General features: G+C 38.4%; 1 non-coding gene across 1 annotated transcript; it reads left to right on the top strand.

Annotated features, from left to right (window-relative positions):
- Positions 1-11,757: 11,757 nt before the first annotated feature.
- Smp_tRNA_01630_Pseudo_TGG.1.1 lies at positions 11,758-11,829 on the top strand. Its single transcript has one exon. It is a non-coding gene (tRNA).
- The last annotated feature ends 3,339 nt before the right edge of the window (positions 11,830-15,168 follow it).

Below are 15,168 nucleotides of genomic sequence, written 5' to 3'. Positions count from 1 at the left end.
CAATAGCTGGAGGGAAGAACGGGATACAGTGGGAAGCTAGCATGCAGCTGGACGATTTAGACTTCGCAAATGATCTGGATTTTCTATCACACACTCAACAACAAATTCAGGAGAAGACCATCAGTATACCAGTAGCCTCAGCAGCATCAGGTCTCAATAAAAACAAATGGGAAATCAAGATTCTCCGATACAATACAATATGCACCAACCGAATTACACTTCACGGAGAAGCTCTGGAGGATATGAAAACCTTCACATATCTGGGCACCATCATTGATGAAGACGTTGGATCAAATGCAGATGTGAGTGTGCGGATCGGCAAAGCGAGAGCAGCATATCTACAAGGGAATAACATCTGGAACTCTAAACAGTTTTCAATCAACACCAAGATCACAATTTTCAATACGAATGTGAAGACAGTTCTTCTGTATGGGGCGGAAACTTGGAGAACTACAAAAGCCATCATCCAGAAGCCACGTTTGTTGATTAATAGTTGTCTATGCAAAATACTTCGGATCCGTTGGCCAGACACAATCAGCAACTATCTATTTTGGGAGAGAACAAACCAGATTCCAGTGGAGAAAGAAATCAGGAAGAAGCGCTGGAAGTGGATAGGACACATAATGAGAAAAGCACCCAACTGCATCACGAGGCTAGCCCTCACATGGAATCCTTGAGGCCAAAGGAGAACAGGAAGACTGAAAAACACATTACACCGAGAAATGGATACATATATGAGAAGAATGATCAAACTCCTTATATGCGAGCCGTCAACTCCCCATTGAATGGTAAGGCAAGTGTAAAGAAGAGAGTTTGAAGGGCTACCTAATTTTATGCATAAACACTCGTTCATGTATAACTATTGACTTAACCCACGTTAGTGAATAATGGAAGTAAATAATTCAAATACGAGAATAAAGTTGTGAATACATATATTTAGTACACTGAATGGTCTGAACAGGCAATCAGGGGGACGAAGCGAAGGTATTGAAGAGAAGAGAGTGAAACGAAACCACATGCAGTGGAGAAAAAGTGTGAGCTAACTTCCATTTAATCAAGCAGTAATCAGTATTTATAGCAAGATAAAAGTAGCTTAAAGACATGATGAATATGATAAGAAGTGTACACAAATCGGCCTGTCCAGAAGGTAGAATAAGTTATATGGGCCTAACACAGTAACCGACACTACACATTCAGTTCTATGAATAAAAGAAAAAATAACATGTTATCAAATTTTAATTATTATAGAATAAAAGGAAACTCCGCCTGTAGCTCTTCTAGAGTTACTACCGTTCCCAAGCCCGGGCAAAGAAGGAGGGTTGGGCATCGGGTTAGCGACCTCATCCCGTATATAAAATAACTCGCTAAAAAAACGCTAACCAGAAAAAGTAATTCAGAGTAAGAATGAAAGGGTTTTTGTAGGTTTAATGGTTGAATTCATGAATTAATTAAACCTAGATCCCCATAAAAAATCTGGAATCACTGAATATCCCCTATTTCGTCCATTACAGAATGAACAAACATTAAATCGTTTAGTCATTCGGAAAAATAATATTTAAGATTTACTTTTTTTGTAAATGAATTAGTTTTATTACTCAAAAAATGAACATATTTTACAGTTTATATCACGGTTTAAATTTGAATAATTTTTTTCTGGTTAGCGTTTTTTCAAGAGAGTTGGTTTTCTACGGGATGGGGTCGCTAACCCCATGCCCAACCCTCCTTTTTTACCCGGGCTTGGGACCGGCAAAAACCCCAGGAGGTGCTACAGGCTGAGTGGATGAAACAGTTTATATCACGAACTGGTCTTGTTTAGACATTTAATGCAAATCAAGAAACATTGTATAACTGTTTCATTCTAGTATGAAACTCATAGTAGTCAACATTTAGGACCTCACTAGAGATCAAATGAAGAACGTTCAGGTCTCGAATGTATGGCTTTCAGCTTTAGATTTCTGAACCGATATAACAAATAATATTAATAATAATAATGTAATCAGTTAGAGAAATATCAAAAAACGTTTCCCATTAAAGATATACTAATGACACTTGGAGTAATAAGTCAAATAATGAATGAAGGGTTGGGCAAGATCATAAATCGATTAGAGTTAGATAATAACACCAATAGATGACGTTTCAGTGGTCTAGAGGTTAAGCGTTCGCGCACAAGGCCAAACGTTCCGGGTTTGAGTCTTGCATGCACAGTCGTGGTTCATCACTACTGAGTAATCCAATACTGCGACGAAATGACCGTCCAGTACTTTTAAGTTTTCAATGTTAGTCGAGCTTAGACGAAGAACTCATGAATTCTATAGTGAAAATAATTCCATTTCCATACTGATGATAAGTTTATGTTTGTGCTGAACGTAGGGTCCAAAATAGTGGACCATACACAATGAAATGATAACAATATAAAACTGAGAAACATTTGTAATAACCATATATAAATGAATAACCTGATGCATTCAATACAACTTACTTACTTACTTACGCCTGTTACTCCCAATCGAGCATAGGCCGCCGACCAGCTTTCTCCAACCCACTCTGTCCCGTGCCTTCCTTTATAGTTCTATCCAGTTCTTGTTCATTTTTCTCATGTCTGTCTCCATTTCTCGGCGTAATGTGTTCTTTGGTCTTCCTCTTCTCCTTTGACCTTCAGGATTCCATGTGAGAGCTTGTCTTGTGACTCAGTTGAATGATTTCCTCAATGTGTGTCCTATCCACTTCCAGCGCTTCTTCCTGATTTCTTCCTCCACTGAAATCTGATTTGTTGTCTCCCACAGTAACTTGTTGCCGATAGTTTATTCAATATAAGGTACGTGTTAATTGAGAAATCAATCAGAAGGAAACATCTGTTCCGGTTAACAAAATATATATTGTTAAAGTAAATTGTAGAAAGATTGTTATCACCTTGTTTCAGTCATGTACCTTATATCATGTTTTCAGATAGAATCATTAACCTAAAATCTAGATAGAAGTGAGAAAAGAGAATTTCGTCATAAGTGACTATTAGTTGATTCTTTTAATCTTAAATGCAATTGAATATTCACTTAGTATTGTTCGCTTGAATATTCCCATTGATGTTTTAGGACTGTAACTGGTCAGTCTCTAATTGACTTATATGCATACTGTGCGTATGCCTCGATATAGCCTAAATTCACAAGAATTGTAAGCAAAGATGGATAGTGGCTAGCAATGGGATCCAGGACGCGCGTTTCGTCGTATTTGGGACTCGTCAGCTGGATGTACCTGCACCTCGGTGTTGATGTTCACTCTGGGACTCGAGCCCAGTACCTTTCGCTTCAAACGCCTTCGCGTTATCCACTTGACCATTGAGTCCTGACAGCCACTTGCTTGTGCAACGGGGTGGAGTTGAAATTCACTTAGTATTGTTTGTTGGAATCTTCCGATTGATGTTTAGGACTGCAACTGGTCAGTCTCTTATTAGCATATGTGCATAGTGTGAGTATGCCTCGATATAGCCTAAATTCACAAGCATAGTAAGCAAAGATGGATTGGATATTGTTAAATGAGTGTTGCATTGTCTGTATACATACTTTAACTATCTTGTTGCTCTTATAAGCAAAGATGGATGGTGGCTAGTAGTGGAATCTAGTAGGCTCGTTTCGTTCTATTTGGGACTCATTAAACTTTTTGTTATAATTGTCGAATACAATGCTGAAGTCCTGGTACATTCTCTGATGTTTGTCTTGCCTCTGTCTTAGATTTCGATATTTTCTAGGTAGAATATTTATCAGAAGTCGTTTACGTGAAAATATGTCGTAGCTTTTGACAGCTACTTGGCAGTCATGTATATGAAGATAAGGAAAAAAGGGGAACTGTTATGTCTGATGAAATGTTTTTCGTAATTGAATCTATTTACTATATAAATGCGTTTTCTAGCGAGTTGATTTTTTACGGGATGGGGTAGCTAACCCCATGCCCAACCCTCCTCCTTTACAAGGGCTTGGGACCGGCGGTAACCCCCAGAGGAGCTACGGGCCTCAGCAACAGCTTCGAGGCCTTTCATGATCTACTCAATGGAGAGGAAACTACCATGGAGAGCAACTGGAAAGGTATCAAGGAGGCAATCGTTTCAACATGTCAAGAGGTTCTGGGCCAAAAGAAGCACCATCACAAGGAATGGATCACTGTTGGTACACTGGATAAAATTGAAGAAAGGTGGAACAAGAAGGCAGCAATCAATATCAGCCGAACCAGAGCGGAAAAAGCCAAGGCACAAGCCGAATACACAGAGGCCAACAAGCAAGTGAAGAGGAGCATCAGAACCGACAAACGTAAATATGTGGAAGATTTAGCAACGACAGAGGAAAAGGCTGCAAGAGAGGGAAACATGAGACAACTGTATGATACAACAAAGAAACTTGCTGGAAATTACCGTAAGCCAGATAGACCGGTGAAATGCAAGGAAGGTAAAGTAATCGCCGACATTGAAGAACAACAAAACAGGTGGGTAGAACACTTCAAAGAACTCTTGAATCGACCAGCTCCACTGAACCCACCCAACATCGAAGCAGCACCCACAGACCTCCCAATCGATGTTGGTCCACCAACAATTGAAAAGATCAGCATAGCCATTAGACAAATCAAGAGCGGTAAAGCAGCGGGACCAGACAACATCCCGGTAGAGGCACTGAAAGCAGATGTAGCAGCAACTGCCAAGATACTCCACATTCTCTTCAATACGATTTGGGATGAAGAACAAGTACCAATAGACTGGAAAAAAGAACTTCTGATCAAGATACTAAAAAAACGATCTCAGCAAGTGCGATAACTACAGGGGCATCACTCTTCTCTCAATACCAGGAGAAGTCTTCAATAGAGTATTGTTAAACAAGATGAAGGATTCCGTGGACGCCCAACTTCGAGATCAACAGGCTGGATTTCGTAAGGATAGATCGTGCACAGATCAAATCACGAATCAAATGAGATCACAGATCAAACTCTACGTATCATTGTGGAACAATCAATCGAATGGAATTCATCACTCTACATCAACTTCATTGACTACGAGAAGGTGTTTGATAGCGTGGACAGGACGACACTATGGAGGCTTCTTCGACACTACGGCGTGCCTGAGAAGATAGTCAATATTATACGGAACTCCTATGATGGACTAAACTGCCAAATCGTCCAAGGAGGACAACTTACCGATTCATTCGAGGTAAAGACCGGTGTTAGGCAAGGTTGCTTACTCTCACCCTTTCTCTTTCTCCTGGTGATCGACTGGATCATGAAGACGTCAACATCTGGAGGAAAGCACGGAATACAGTGGACAGGAAGGATGCAGCTTGACGATTTAGACTTCGCGGGTTATCTGGCTCTTCTATCACAAACGCAACAACAAATGTAGGAGAAGACGACCAGTGTAGCAGCAGCCTCAGCAGCAGTAGGTCTCAATATAAACAAAGAGAAAAGCAAGACTCTCCGATACAATACAATATACACCGATCGAATCACACTTGACGGAGAAGCTTTGGAGGATGTGGAAACCTTCACATATCTGGGCAGCATCATTGATGAACACGGTGGATCAGATGCAGATGTGAGGGCGCGGATCGGTAAAGCAAGAGCAGCATACCTACAACTGAAAAACATCTGGAGCTCAAAACAATTGTCAACCAACACCAAGGTTAGAATTTTCAATACAAATGTGAAGACAGTTCTAGTGTATGTGGTGGAGAGGTGGAGAACTACGAAAGCCATTATCCAGAAGATACAAGTGTTTATTAATAGTTGTCTATGCAAGATACTTCGGATCCGATGGCTAAATACTATCAGCAACATTCTACTATGGGAGACAACAAACCAGATTCCAGCAGAGGAAGAAATCAGGAGGAGGCGCTGGAAGTGGATAGGACACACGTTGAGGAAAGCATCCAACTGCATCACAAGACAATCCCTCACATGGAATCCTGAAGGTCAAAGGAGAAGAGGAAGACCAAAGAACACATTACACTGAGAAATAGAGACAGACATGAGAAAAATGAACAAGAACTGGATAGAACTATAAAGGAAGGCACGGGACAGAGTGGGTTGGAGAAAGCTGGTCGGCGGCCTATGCTCGATTGGGAGTAACAGGCGTAAGTAAGTAAGTAAGTAAGTACTATATAAATGATACTTGTCATTTCTGCTTTTGTTATCCTATTTTTTTTCCTTCGAATTGATTGAATTTAATCTATTGGCTTGAGAACAAAGTCTATTCTTTATAGTATGAATAGTCTGATGATAGTTTTTGATTCATTCTTCATGTTCAGAAGGGGTTTTGTGGAGATTTTAGTAATTTTATAGAGTTGAGATCATGAGTCAATTGAAGCTAGACCACCAAGGAAAACCTGGAAGCACTGGACAGCGGTTTCGTCTTATTTTATGGGACTCCTCAGCAGTGCGCATCTACTACCTCGCCTCGCGAGATTCGAACCCAGGAACTCCCAGTCTCGCGTCAGAGGGTGCGATCGTGGATGCACACTGCTGAAGAGTCCCATAATAGTACGAAACGACCATCCAGTGCCTCCAGGTTTTCCATGGTGGTCTAGCTTCAATGGACTCCTGCTTTCTACTATGATAATACTGAAATCTCCACAAAACACCCCCTCTGATTCCATATTTTTATCATATTTTTCTGTACCAAATATTGATTAATTTCATTTAGGTATGGTAAATACAAAGAGTTAATTGACATGAGCGAGAATAGAAATCTCATAGAGTAACGGTTTCGAAAAGAAAGAAAACTTTTTTTGTCTTATACAAAATGAAACCATAATTCTCTAATTTTGTTTCTTTTTTTGTATTTTTTGTTTAATTAAACAAACAATGGCGTTACTTTTGAAAAGAAAACTAAAACGTGTCATGAAAAATTTACTCAGTTATGTATTGCACAACAAAGTAGCTATCAGGATTTAGTAGCTAAGTAGATAATGAGATGGAACTGGAAACTAATGGTACTGGGTTTGAGTTGTCTCAGAGTGAACATCAATTCTGTGATGTAGGTATATCCAACTGATGAGTTCGAAATAGGACGAAACATGCACCCTAGATTCTACTGCTAGTCGCTATATAATAATTGAAGTATGTTCAAACTTCAAAAACGTTTCTAGGTTTCTATAGATTTTAGTTTGGTTTATTGATGAATGCCGACTGGTAAGAAACCTTGGTTTAGAGCTTTCATTCAACTATATTCGACCATATTGTTCAGTGTGTTGGATTCATTCCATTGTTATTCTAAAACATTCAGATTTCTTCTATATATATATGGCAACTATTTTGAAGTTTGAACATACTTCAATCATCATAAGCAAAGATAGATAGTGACTAGAAGTAGAATCCAGAACACGCGTTTCGTCCTATTTCGAACTCATCAGTTGGATATACCTACATCTCAGAATTGATATTCACTATGAGACTCGTAACCAGTAAAATTCGCTTCAAGACAACAAAAGAGCGTTCCTTTGTGAAGAAAGTTTCGATCTCATATTTAAATGAGACCAATACTTAATGTAGATAATGGAATTTTCATAGTTTCAAACCACTATCTCAGTTAAACCGCTGTTGGAAATCAAGAAGCAATTGATACCTGTTTCTTCCTAGTGGATGAGTCTGGCTGAATGATCTAAAGGTTAAATGTTTCCTCTCAAGGTCAAACATTCTGAGTTCGATTCACTCGAGTTGTGGAACCCACTTTTATTAAGGAATCCTATACTAAGACAAAGAAGCTTTCCAGTAGTTATTGGATTTCAATACTGGTTTAATTAAGGAAAGTCCATGGAAAGGAAGACATCAAGGAAAGCTATGCTGTTATTATACTGTTCTTCGTCGGTGAACGTTATTGATAATATTCAACAACTCTTATTCACTGATACCTCTATCATTCACGATTACCGTGCTATTAATGTATCGATGGTAATAATCTAGCTTATTCACGATATCTTTCAAAAGTTCATCTCTTAGTTCGACAAAAAAAAATTTACAAATATTGGACCTAGAGGTGACCCTATTACTACTCAATCTATTTGTCTGGAGAAGCTGTTATTACTCATGAAGTAGATATTCATCGTGCATTTAGGTAGAGGCTTTCTTACACCATTTATTGGGATCGGTACCAACATTTAATAATCTATAACTATTATCTCAATTAAATCGTATCAAGTTAACAGTTGAATTCATGAGTCAATTAAAGCTAGATCACCATGGAAAATCTGGAAGCACTGAAAAGCCGTTTCAACCTAGTATGAGACTCCTCAGTAGTGCGCATCCACAACCTCTTTCGTAGGATTCGAACCCAGGAACTTTCGACCTCACAAGGGAACTCTTGACCTCTAGATCACTAGCCGGCAGGCATCCAAAGGTGTTAATGTCTAACTTCAACTAATCCACGAGATTGTACCACCGTCCACCATTGTCTTCAATGAGTTACTATCTCACAACAGATACAGTTGAACTTCACTGGTCACAGCTTCTCACTAGAACTCCAGAAAATACTTCTTGAAACCAGTCACTATTGAGCACATGATGATTATTATCAGAAGGGGGTTCAAATCCCACGAGAGGGGTCATGGATGTGCACTGATGAGAAGTCCCATACTAGGACAAAATGGTCATCCTGTTTTCCAGATTTTTCATTGTGGTCTAGCTTTAATTGATACATGACTTCAACTGTTAAATTATATCAGTTTAGCAATAAGACTTAATAATGTCCATACTACTTCCTTCTTCCATTTAATAAGAAGAACATTGTGTTTTCTTCCATGAAAATGACCTGAAATTGAAAAAAAAAACAATAAACAGGGAAAGACTTTTGTTTTTTATTGTCTATCAAGTTCATTGATGATGATGAGGATGATGATGACGATGTTGATTGAACTTCCTTTTTTAAATGAATTAATCCAACTGTCATTATTAATTTGGATCCTTTTTTAATTCAATATAAACAGTATAGAAACGGGAAATTAATTTGTTACATTGAATAATCATCATTCATCATTGGTATTGTATAGTGATAGTTCATTCATTATAGAAAACAATATTGACATATATATGTATATGTGAAATGAACTGGTTTGATGAGGGGGGGGGAGGAGGGTTCATTAAGAAGGTTAATCCAAATAAAAAAAGATCACATGTGATTAGATCATGAAAATAATTATTTATGATAATAGAATTGAGTCAATTGAAGGTAGACCACCATGGACGGCAGTTTCGTTCTATTGAGGAGTACCACAATAGGATGAAACGGCCATCCAGTGATTCGAGGTTTTCCATGATAGTCTAGATTCAATTGATTCATGATCTCAACTAAATGAAATTTGTTTATTTATTCGAACACATGAAGATTAATCCAAGAGTGAAGCATATAGAAATGAGCAACATAAATCATTCGACTTTTGTGAGGGCTGGGATACAGACTGGGCATTCAAAGCGAAGAGGACAATCTTCTGATCCACAAGGCAGTGGAGCAACGTAAGGAGATGTATTTCCATGGTAGCCAGTGATCAACAATAGGTTCTTACTCCTCTTGTTCCCTCAGAATTGTGGAGCCCATGTGCACCATTGCTTTGGAATCAGAGTTTTCCAACTCCCTTAGATCTGTCCTCTATATCCACCAACCCTGTTAAAGCACCGGATATTCACTTTTCGTCCTCTCAATTTCGTGAAAAACACTGGTGCTGCGAGAAGACAGTGAGTAGGACTTCCCTTACAGTGGTTGTATGCACGTGGCCATGTGAGAGTATTTTGAGAGGAAGAGTGAACTCTCCACACTCTCGGCAGTATCAGGGCATTTGTGGACTTAACAGTCAGATCCTAATTGATTGATAAATGAATTACATGTGAATAGATCATGAAAATAATTATTTATGATTATAAAATTAATTCAATTGAAGTTAGACCACCATGGAAGACTTGGATGGCAGTTTCGTCCTATTGAGGAGTCCCAAAAAGGACGAAAAGGCGGTTCAGTCATTCCGAGTTTTCCATGGTTGTCTAGATGCAACTATTAAAATTACTGTAATATCCACACAAAAAACCGCTTCCGATAATAGAATTATTAATTATTCTATTCATAATATTAGTAATCAGTGTATAATTCAATTCAATAGCTAAATGAATAATATGATAGCATTTGAAGTGAATAGTACTGGGTTCGAGTCCCAGAGTGTACATCAACTTTGAGATGCAGGTACATTCCACTTTTTCATTTCCATTCAGAATTCCAAGTTAGAGATTGACTCGTGATGCAGTTTGGCGATTTCTGTAATGTATATCTTATCCACTTTCAACTTGTTTTCCTTAATACGAGAGGTATTGACTTGAGTGTTAGTTAAAAGACGTAGTCATTAGAATTCAGCCTCATGCAACATAAGGCAGTATACAGGAATGAAACTGAATGATGGTTGTTTAATATTGCAAATTAGAAATGCTGAACAAGGGATCTAAACGTTGAGTGCTCACCTTGATATAAGAAGATTCTAGGTTGGATCTACAATGAGATTTTGGATTGGCCCTTCTGAGGAGTTCAATATTGGGATTGATTTCCAGTATTTATGAAGTGTGAATGATGCAAATAGATAATGTTAACAGTGGTCAGTTAATTATGAGTATGAAAAATCATGAACTTCTTGTCTACCATAGCCTACTATTGGATATAATTGACCGATTTTATGCCGTATCATAGACTTTGATGACAGACATGGTAGCTTGCACATAGTGACGCTACGCAATATAAAAGATTATTCTGTTATTCATACTTGTTTAATTGAAAGTAATCCACTATTATTATTTATTTGAACACATATATATTGTTACAAAGAGGCAACGAATATATACGCGACACACAAGTCACTTGATTTGTGTATGGGCTGTAACACTTCTTGGATGCCCAGATAAAACCACGTGGTTTTATAGGGGAACACACTAGCAGCCTTCCATCTAAAGGTCTAATTCATAATGCACTGAAGCACGTATGGGGACACATTTCATTGGTAGACGGTGATCACTGATTGGTTCATACGCTATGTGTTTATTCAAGATCCTGGATCTCATCTTAACCATTGGTTTTGAATCAGGATTTTCCAACTCCTCTAGGTGGACCATGCTCGTCTACAAATCCGGTAAAAACACCGAACATTCGCTTTTCGTCCTCTCAATTTCGTAAACAACCTGGATGTCGCAAGAAGGCAGTAACTATTACTTCCTTGTCAGTGATTATATGAACGTGACTATATGAGAGCATTTAGAGAGGGAGAGCGGACTCTCCCAACCTTCGGCCGTACCAGAGCATATGGGGGCACTTTAATTATGATCATTATTTAATACTGAACATTTGATTAGGGGAAAGAATTATCAGCATATACTTACGATTATCCACTATCCTTCTTTCCCTATATATAATTATAATTTGATGTTAAAACTCATTATATCAAAATTTTGTTACTAACCTAATGAGAAATAGTTTCTCATTAAATTGTAATACATAGCTCATTATGAATAGTAACAAAAGTGAATACATATGTAACGGTGATTTTAGACGAAGTAAAAAAGGAAGACCTACATGTAAATCAAATTCTAATGATTTAACTTTAGGGTATATGTTATGTAACATTTTTAATGAGGATAATGGTAGAATTCAACATGTAGAAGAAACATTCTTATCATAGGAACAGTACAAAAAACTCTTTCTTATTGACTGACTGATTTTCACTCTGAATAGCTTCCTAGCTCGCACAAGCAAGTGGCTATCAGGATTCAGTAGCTGAGTGGATAACGCGATGGCGTTTGGAACGAAAGGTACTGGGTTCGAGTCCCAGAGTGAACATCAACTTTGAGATGCAGGTACATCCAACTGACGAGTCCCAAATAGGATGAAACGTGCGTCCTGGATTCCACTGCTAGTCACTGTCCATCTTTCCTTATTAATATAAAGTGTTTTTCATAGTATATATTAATATTGTTCATCTGAATAAACTATACACTTGAAGCAAGGTAATTATGATTATTTGAAGCGTAACATTAGTAAGTCATTCAGTAAGAATACAACTATTTGTGATGATGAATGGAATATTACCATCTACATACAAAGGTTATACAATTAAATAATCCATCTATTCAGCCTATTTAAAGTGAATATGAACTGAGTTTAAGATGGTGGCTGGAGGTGGTCAACAGGAGACCTTGACCTGGGTTTCGCGCTACTTGTCACTCGTCAGCATGGTGTACCTATAATCTTGAGGGGACTGGTGCTTCCTGACGGATTCGATCCCGTGTCACCCAGCTTTATAGTCAGAAACGTTACCACTGAGCTATTCGGGCCGCAACCGACCTATTGTAGGACTGAGATGCGATCACAATTGATTGATCAACACCCAGTGATCAATCAATTATGATGAACTGAGTGTGTTAAACTTTATATTACAGATTTTGAAATACATTGATTTAATGAAAATTCGTTGTCAGTGAAAAGTGAATTTATTTCAAACTTCGATTAGAAGACAAATCAGCTTTCATTTGAAGAGGAAATTAGGAAATGATGTTGGAAGTGGATAGGACATACATTACCGGAGTCATCAAACTGCATCCCAAGGGAAGCAATATAACGTGGAATGCTGAATGGAAACCGAAATTTAGGAGGCATATGAACACTGTATTTGGAATTGGAAGCAGACATGAAAAGGATGAATAACAACTGGAAATAACTGGGTTGGATGAAGAGTGTGGGTGAACAGCTTATGCTCCTCCACGAGGGGTTGCCGGCGTAAGTCGATTAGATCACGCAAAATATCACCGAAATCCCCAGATATCAGGATATTTAGTTGCTTGGTCGTTTTTTTAATTTGCTTAAATCATGTGTTCAGATAATTTTCCTGAATTCATTTCCATAATAGTCATTTGAACAGTTAATTATGCTATCATAATCAGAAACAGTTTTGTGGAGATTGTAGTAATTCATTAGTTGAATTTATGAGTCGATGTAAACTAGTTCACCATTGAAGACGTGAAAGCATTTAATGGCCGTTTCTTCCTAGCATGGGACTCCTTAGCAGTTGGCATCCACGACCCCGCACGCGGGATTCGAATCCACCGTTGAACGCTGATTCAGCGGTCTAGAGATTGAGTGTTCGCTCGCAAAACCGGAAGCCCTGGGTTCGACCCTCGCGAGCGGGATCCACTTCTGATGAGGATCAATGGATTTTTTCGAGATTGTTAATAGATATTGTAATGAAAGTGTACCGTACTGATGGCCCTGATTCAACCAATCACAATAATGGTAGACTCTCTTATATTTTTATGTGAGTTGAAACCAAAGTGCTAGAAATATTGTATGTTGGAATTAACAAGATAAAAATTGGAAATATTTAGTTGCTAAACTGCTTGAAATGGATGAAAAATATTGGTAATGCTACTAATCTGTGATATTGGAGAATGCTGATCGGCGGCCTATGCCCCATAGGGGATAACAGGCGTAAGTAAGTAAGCACTAACCTGTGGACATCACATGAATCTTAGACTAGACCACATGGAATACCTACTTTTCGTACAGATTTTACGTAAAGTGCCTCATGTAACTCAATGAATAGTCATGAGTATTGGTGTAGCTAAATAGTATTTTCATAGTTGAAAGCGTGAATCAGTTGAAGCCAAACCACCAGGGAAAACCTGGAAGCACTGCTTTACGGCAGTTTCTTCCCATTGTGGGACTCCTCAGCAGTGTGCAACCACGACCTCGCCTCTCGAGATTCAAACCCAGGACCTACCAGTCTCGGTGCGAGCACTTAACCGATAGACCACTGAGCCGGCATCCGATGGTGTTTTTGTCCCACAATAGGACGAAACGATCGTCTAGTGCTTCCAGGTTTTCCTTGGTGGTCCAGCTTCAATTGACTCACGCTTTCAACTATGAAAATACTAAATCTCCACAAAACTTTTCTAAATAGTATTTTCCTATTCTAACGTCTGAATTTTTCATCTTAACCCTAAGTTTACAAACAAAATGGTGGCAATGCAGTTGGTATTGAATATCCTGTTGACCTAATTCTTAATTCTAAGTCACAATATTAGCCCAATTCCTGATGTGTTAACCTTTTATTTTTCCATTACAATAATGATCTGACTTCAAGAGGTAAATCCAGGAGTTCTAGTGAGAAGCAGTGACCAGAGGAGTTCACTGAAGACAATTGGTGAGCGGTTGCTCAACCTCGTGGATTGATTGAAGTTAGACATTACCACAATCGGATGCCGGCTTACTGGTCTATCGGTCAAGTGCTCTGGCGCGAGACTGATAGGTCCTGGGTTCGAATCTCGTGAGGCAAGGTCGTTGATGCGCACTGCTGAGGAGTCCCGTGATAAGACGAAACGGTCGTCAAGTGCTTTCAGGTTTTCCCTTGTAGTCTAGCTTCAATTGACTCACGCTTTCAACTAGGAAAATACTAAATCTGCAGAAAAACCCCTTCTGATATAATAATGAATAATTTAACATTATAAGGGACTCATTTATCACATTAAAACCCTCTATTCTACCGTTATTTATTACTAATTCTTTCATAACTTACCAGAGTTTTTCAATCGGGTAATAAATTACTCAAAATTGTCATTATAATTTATTTTTATCCACACAGCAACTAACAACAAAAAAAACCGTCTAAAATATTCCTCTAATCGATTTCAGTCATCGATTGCCTATCTGATCAGTTCTTAAATGCATTTAAATGAAGCAATAGTGTGTCTGATGTAAATATTAACTGATCCCTATTTAATTGACTTGTCTTATAGGTTATTTGATAAGAAAACTAATCCTAGTTTTCAATAAGCCTAAGTAAATGATATTAATGCATGTATACAGTTTTTAATCTGACATGGTTATGTAGGTATTACTTAGTTACTTACGCCTGTTACCCCTCGTCGAGGAGCATAGGCCGCTCACCAGTATTCTCCATCCAACTCTATCCAGAGCAATCATTTCCAGTTCCTTCCAGTTGTTATTCATTCTTTTCATATCTGCTTCTATTTCCCGGCGTAGTATGTTTTTTGGCCTTCCTCTTTTCCGCTTCCCTTCCAGGTTTCAAGTTGGGGCTTGCCTTGTAATGCACATTGGCGATTTTCTTATTGTATGTCCTGTCCACTTTCAACGTCTTTTCCTAATTTCCTTTTCAGCTGGAA

Source organism: Schistosoma mansoni, assembly GCF_000237925.1.
Source record: "Schistosoma mansoni, WGS project CABG00000000 data, supercontig 0134, strain Puerto Rico, whole genome shotgun sequence".
NCBI lineage: Eukaryota > Metazoa > Platyhelminthes > Trematoda > Strigeidida > Schistosomatidae > Schistosoma > Schistosoma mansoni.
This window is presented reverse-complemented; position numbering and strand designations above follow the sequence as displayed.